This window comes from Argopecten irradians, chromosome 7, assembly GCF_041381155.1.
Source record: "Argopecten irradians isolate NY chromosome 7, Ai_NY, whole genome shotgun sequence".
NCBI lineage: Eukaryota > Metazoa > Mollusca > Bivalvia > Pectinida > Pectinidae > Argopecten > Argopecten irradians.
Window position 1 is genome coordinate 11,858,691 of NC_091140.1, and position 7,772 is coordinate 11,866,462.

General features: G+C 33.8%; 1 protein-coding gene across 1 annotated transcript in view; it reads right to left on the reverse strand.

Moving 5' to 3' along the window:
• Positions 1-5,691, reverse strand: part of LOC138327565 (thyrotroph embryonic factor-like) — a 53,495-nt gene extending 47,804 nt beyond the window's left edge. Inside the window, exon 1 of the mRNA XM_069273753.1 lies at positions 5,573-5,691. The gene's annotated coding sequence lies outside the window, so the exon portion shown is untranslated. The remainder of the gene's footprint in view (positions 1-5,572) is intronic.
• Between the last annotated feature and the right edge of the window lie 2,081 nt (positions 5,692-7,772).

Genomic DNA, 7,772 nt, shown 5'->3' on the forward strand with positions numbered 1-7,772 from the left:
GTTCAAAATCCAAGATGGCCATCTTGTTGACCGATTGGTCCCAAAATACACTATGCACAACTAGTGCCCAGGGGAACCTACGTATGAGAGAATAATCCCTTCAGTACTCTCTGAATACTAGCGAAACAATTTTTACTATCAAAGTCCAAGATGGCTGCCTGGTGGCCATCTTGTTAACTAATCAGTCCCACCAACTAGGGCCCAAGGGGCACATTCATATAGAATTTGAGAACGATCCTTCAGTACTTTCTGAGAAATAAAGATAACAAATTTTACTATCAAAATCCAAGATGGCTATCTTGCGGCCACCTTTGTCGACCGAGTGGTCCCAAAATGCAATATGCACAACTAGGCCTCTAGGGGAACCTACATATGAAAGGAGGAGTGTCAGCTTGGGCCCTCTGGTGGCCATGACCGATAAGCATTATGTTTTGTTTACAGATACTTGGGGTTTAGGACATCATGATATGACATTTGATTAAGGTGAAGTCGGAGTCCCTTGTGAGTTATGGGGGGTTAAACAGGAGGGACAATTTTCTGTTTTGTCCAGTTTTGTTTGAACCAAATTATATTTGTGAATATTTTTTTATGAATTATAATGCGTTTATATGTAAGAAATAAAACATTTTGGAAAATTTTAATTAGTATATAAAAATAGGTTACAGTGACCTAATTTTGTTAAATGTCAATTATTCAAGAATGAAGTTTATTCCATGCCATAATATAACAGACAAAATATTATATACATTATATTAAATTGCATTGGTTCGTCAGATTCGTCACAGACAACTGCTGTTTGATCCTAGTCTGTACGTGGTCACCGTCACGTATTCCACTGGCGTCTGTAGTCAGAACATTGGCGTACATCATCAAATGCAACAAATCATCACGTATTCCACTGGCGTCTGTATGCAACAGATCATCACGCTATTCATTTACGGTGCAACTGCGAGGAAACATACAATGAACAACTAATGAATCTTAAAAATATAGTATGTTTCAGGATGAGATACATTCTTACGTGAACCTGGCTGTTAGGACGTTAATTAACCAACTAAACAAAATCATTATACGAAGTTCGGATGTTAGCCTTGATGCAGGTGAATGGTATTTATGATATTTAAATAGTATCCAGATTCTGATTTGCGATAAGAGTACATTTCGATAATATTTCAAACTCATTTAATCTTTATAAAACGAATGTTTTAACACAAGTTAAATCGAACAAACACTCGCTAATTGGAAAGCGGGTAAGAATACAATACAGCATGGCTCTTTCATATATGGATAAATCATAGGAAATACAGTTTATCACATAATTGGCCCGTCCAGCCATGTCATAAATATAGTAAGACACGTGTGTAATAACACTATTGTGACGTCAGAGGTAGTTTTGACGTCATAATCTATATATGACGTCGTATGCATGATTGTCTCAATAAACGGAAACGTCACATCCTAACCGGAATTTTAGTGTTTTATAAAGAGACGAAATCCATTTTTTTTACTTATGTTTATTGAAAACTATGTGATAAATAGAATCTTACACTCGTGACTATGTGATATGAAATTTATCAAACTCGTTAAATAATCTGATATGACACGTGGCATATCAAATTATTGAACTCGTTTAATAAACTCCATATCACATAGCCACTCATGTAAGATCCTGTATATATGACTCTTTCATGCGTGTACAGGAAGGATATCCATTTCTACTGGAGGGTCATAGTAATAATCGAGGTTTGTCGAGCTTTTTACAACATTTTGTGATCCCGAGGGTAGAATATACATTTTGTGATCCCGAGGGTAGAATATATAACATTTTGTGATCCCAGTCCAGTTAACGAGTAAATTTTTTTCCCCTGAAACTGATCCAGTATATTTTTTATAACGCTGCATTTTCAGTTTTTCTTTTTTTGCATTCATTCAAAACCTTAACATTTTACGCCATAGAAGACAGTAACCACAATCTGATATCTTTAAAGAAATTCATTTCGAGAAATAGAATGAGTTTAACGAGGTGGTACAATGCTTTATTGGTGGCATTTGTCGATTTTTATTTTGATATCCAAAATAGCATATACATGTATCAGACATAAGCCTAACATAATACGATGCATTAAAATAGAAATCGGCTGTGGGCCATCATGCATCCCATTTCAGCCTTTTTGGTTGAAGTGAAATCCTGAAGTCGATTTTAGTGTTTTATAAAGAGACAAAATCCAATTTTTACTTATATTTATTGAAAATTATGTGATAAATAGAATCTTACACTCGTGACTATGTGATATGAAATTCATCAAACTTGTTAAATAATCTGATATGACACGAGCCTAAAGGCTCGTGGCATATCAAATTATTGAGCTCGTTTAATAAACTCCATATCACATAGCCACTCATGTAAGATCCTGTATATATGACTCTTTCATGTGTGTATAGGAAGGATATCCATTTCTACTGGAGGGTCATAGTAATAATCGAGGTTTGTCGAACTTTTTACAACATTTTGAGATCCCGAGGGTAGAATATACAACATTTTGCGATCCCGAGGGTAGAATATATAACATTTTGTGATCCCGAGGGTAGGTTATACATTTTGTGATCCCGAGGGTAGTATATATCTATCTTTATATGAAAATTTATTTTTCTCTCATATCTCGACGTTTATATTACTGATAAGCGGCCATTTTGATTTTTCTTGAATCAGCTTTTAAGAAAACCGAGATTGCAAACATGAAAAGTGAGTGATATTTTTAGGATAGTCCCACTGTTGATGCCATTTACAATGATACTAGACTTGTCTCCGAAATAATCGTTCAAAGGAGATGCTGCGTTCCTCTGGTTGCATGTTTTTTGTCAAAAAACAAATATCAATTTTCTATATTTTCATTACTTCTATTTTTGATGATTTTATGTGATTTCCTACAAAGCAGCAATAGAAACAATATTTTGGATCGCCATTTATAGGAAAACATATCTGCTGTTAATATTTGGAAAAAAAATCCCATTTTTATTTTTATTTTGTATGTATGCATCATCACGTTACAGTCTAATTTGATGTCTTCTATGCGAACACATTTTTACAAAGCAATAATAGGGGTACTATATATCGGTTATGTTATAGATTATATCCGGATATTCATACACATGTTACATCAAATATTAAAAATAATCATGATTTTATGGCATTAGTGACATTTGAGAAAAGGGGTGTTCAATCATTCGATTTGCGTGTGCTAATATGATATCAAGATTAATCATGTCATGTAGCTTCATTTTAGTCTTCCATGCAGCTGAAACTTTGGGTTCTTATCCTTGCAGCTTACATGTGAAAGTAACGTACTTCCCGTATGAACACACACGCCAACTTTTTTTTACCTAAATACCAATAATAACTATCATATATCAGTCCATATCACTCCTTGGTAAATGATATCGATGAAAAACTACCATGTATGTAGATATAGTGGACTGTAAAAAACCAACAAAATACTCAACACCAGTAATCTATGTGAAAAACATAGGAAATAATGATAACTACACTAATATAGTAGAATTCCAGGAAACCATTTCAAACAAAATAAGTGTCTGGCGCATATAGCAATTATAATTCAATGGAGAAAACTTTAACATTACTTAGTATATTATACTACGTGTCCCACAAGGTGCACTTACAAAAAGTACTTTGTCTTTTTTTATGCAAAAAAATTTCCGCTTTCTTATTATTTGCAGTATAAGATTAATATCCGAACATAATTAAAATGTGTTTGACAGTACCCTCACGACTAATAGAAATCGAAATCGGCTGTGGGCCATCATGCATCCCATTTCAGCCTTTTTGGTTGAAGTGAAATCCTAAAGTCGAATTACACGCTGCCTCATACGACAATCCTGAGATAAACTAGTAGGTATGAGAGAATATTTGTAAAGCATGTAAGCGAATGATGAACTCTTTCGGTTGTTCGTAAGCAAATCTTCACAGCTTGTTTTGTTTCCATGATAACGCGTTTCTTCCCGTGATTCGTTCATGTATTTAGTCATGCAGGAACACAGATAAATATGATTTTTGGATATTAACAAAACATAACATGGCTCGAGATACCCGCTTCATGATCATACGATTTTACATTTTACTGTTATTTTTCAAAACAAACTTAAATCCAAAATTGACTAAGTTTAAAGTTTTTATATAAATTACATAAGGAAAAAAATCTTCCCCTTAAGTCTGCACTTTTGTTTCGAGAAATCGGAGCCTGCAGTGATACCATACAGATATGACTTATTGATAAAAGACATGGGTGAGAGTTATCATACGAATTACGAGTACACATTACCTATATTCCTCCACAACACGACTTGTAGATATTACACCGGCCTATTATAAAACAAAAAAAAAACCCCGTTTTGTATGGTTTGATGTGTCCTTTTATTAATCATAACTAATTTTCAATCTTCTGATAATGAAAGAAGCCATACTGCTTCCTCCTTCTATATAAAAATACGAACTTTGACATCGGTCTTACCATTCCCTGATAAGGCCGATAATTGGTTTCTGGACCAAGATTTAAATACACATGTTTATAGTTACCATGGTGCGCTCTATTGTACTGCGCTCAGTATGTAAATAAAAAAATAATGCTAACATCGAAGTAAACGAATATTGATCAATGTAAAACAATCAGGAATTTTCCTGGTATCCACAGAACCTCTAGTATAACTTCACAATGCATGCTAAATAGCTTGACTGAAGTGTTCTGTTTGATCTGCTTAAGTTACATTGATGCATCAAGATATCTTACGGTCATACAGTCGTAAGTCTATACTTTCGATTGAACAACATCAAGGGGATCAGACAGATATGTTTTTCCGGGACTTACAACCAGATACTAACACCTATATTTTCCAACAGTCAATAATATTAAGGTGATCAAATATTCAGAATCATACGGACCATATGCAATCATCGCCAGAAACCTTCAGACTATTTCACTTCGTTTATTATCCCCTTGGTCTCCCTATCGATGACATACATGATTTAACCTTGTAAAATTGTTTGTCATAATGTTTGTGCTTCTTTACATTTAATTGTTGGATCATTGTTTTGTTCTTCAGCATATCCGATTTACCGATAAAAAACATTAAGCGCAAAATACAAAGGTATATATATACTGAAATGAAATCTACTGTGTGGATGTTATAGGTAAACATACGATGGAATAATTGTCGTATTAGTTCAAAGCAATCATACTACACTAGAGCTTGGTAGTATGGTATTATGGTATGAGCAAATATAAACATATCAATGTATCAGAATTTCAATTACTATTCAATAACTGATTATTTACAGACTTCGCAGAATTTTAGTAGAGCAAAGGTTCGTATTCTGGAAAGTGAAAGCGAGCATCAATTCGGTCCACAATTTTGTTTCTTCGTATCATCGTCGATTTTATGGCCTTGGGTTTTATGCTCTTGGCATAAACAACTTTATAAGCACCAATTTGATTTCAATACATGCAGTACAGTGAAAAAGATAAGCAAACGTGAAAGCTACAGATAAAATATAACTTACCAGGGAGATACTTCACAGAAATTGGCAAGTGGACTCATCCTACATCACAGTCTGTGACAACTAAACTACAGTGTAACCCAGACGTAAGTCTACATAAACAAGGAGGCATGTGGCAGGACTGACCCCGCCATTGTGTTCTACAACAAACCAAACACTCACTCACAGTCTGACATTTACATCTAGGTCGCTGTATCGGCAAAATTTGGCATTTCATTGTGTTAAATATCTATGTGATTGTATATTGTTGCACTGTATATATTAATGCACTTTTTCTGATGAACCGAATTGAATTGAAATTACATAAACAGAATCAATACTACTTAAAATAAAATTATTAAAATAAAAAATCAGCGTAACCAGAATTTATAAGAGGTTTTCATATTTTAAATCTACATACTGTATGTGAATTGATTCTATATTTTTACAGCTTGAAAGTTACGATATAGCAATTTGCCAACGCGTGTTGCTTTAGACTAACTCAGAAATTGGCGACATAACAATACTGAGTTTAGAAAAATACGTGAACTTCATAACTAAGGGTCGCTTGTCCCGTTTTTTTCACTGGATTTGATATTTGACACAATATACAACATAACAGTGTTATTTCCCCATCTGATTAATTTGGTATTAATTTCATATTGTGAGTAAAAAATATGACTTTTTCTAAAACATTTCATAGGTGCATTTCACAATACAACATTGACAGAAATTGCATGGTCTTTATAGTTATTCCTAACTTAACCTAAAACCCCTTGATGTCAAAAGTCCAGATTTATGAGTTTTTCTTCTTCTTAAAATTACAAAAATATCATAATATCAAATGCGTAATGTTTTCGCAACGAAACATTGGCCCATGTTTAATTGTTCTTGCATTGCTACTTTGTCTTAACTGGTTCAGTTAAACGTAAAACCTTAACCATTAATTAGGGAGAATGCTATATACATTCAATTTTTCTGTTCAAATACTCCTAATCTATAATAATTTTGGCTTAAGTCGATCTAATACTTTGTCATAAACAGAGTTAAACGAAAACCCTTAACGTTGATGTCACCGCCACGAGAAGAGCTACCTACATCGCCTTCCGACTGTATCGTATGGGAAAAACCTCGGATAATATCAGAACGTCATGTTATTAAACATTTTCTGGTCGAGATATCTGATATCAACACTATCTAAACATTGAAATTAACATATTTCTATTTTTGAACTAAGCATATCGATGTGTGTAGATGAATAGTAACAAACAGGTAACGTTAGAGGGTCTAATTAACATATAGGAATCACCTTCGATCTTACGTAATCACACCTGTACATGATCTGCATATCAATATTATAAATGCCTTGCTATTATCACATAGAAAAGCTTGTAAATGGGATACGATGTACATGTATCTGATTGACTTCAATCATATAGCTAAGGGTCAATTCTGCTGAGGTTTTGATATACCAGTCAGGACCAAGATAAGATCACAAACAATACATAGCAGAAAGCAAACCTCACACATTAAAAAAATATATATACTAAAAAAAGTACGTAAATACGAAGGCTTGTGATGCGAGTTTACAACTTACAGCAACAATATCGTTATTACATGGTATACATCGATCTCCAGTCTGAGCATTCAACCAGTTTTCTGAAGTTTAATCATAGATATGCATGATGTGCTATATTTATCGACACGTGCATCAGAACCATATACAGAAACGTAAAGACAGATATTTTCGCGGGTCGAAAATTTCGCAATATCTACTTGAAATGAAATTTTAGCAAATCAAAATATCGCGATGTGGTTGCAAGACAACATATCATAGATCTTTTACTTTTTATTTTGTGGATGAAATTTTCGCGACCACACTACGAATTAACGAGAATGTCATCCCCGCGAAAATTACCGGCTATACGTTCCTGCTTATATAAACCACCTCGTGATACTGGCCTACGATCACCAATACATAGGAACAATAATCTAGCTGCCTAAGTCTGGTCCAATGTTACATTATAAGGTTTATATATTCTATAATAATTCGGACATCACGTTACAAAAAAACAAAAAAACATTCAAACAGCAATAAACTAGCTGCACTGTCTATCACAATCTTCATGGATTTTTTTTTGTTCTGGGTATGATTTTTCCAGTAACATTAATTAATTCAATTTTACTGAGTGAATCACTCCTGAGATTCCAAACGCAATTTTCA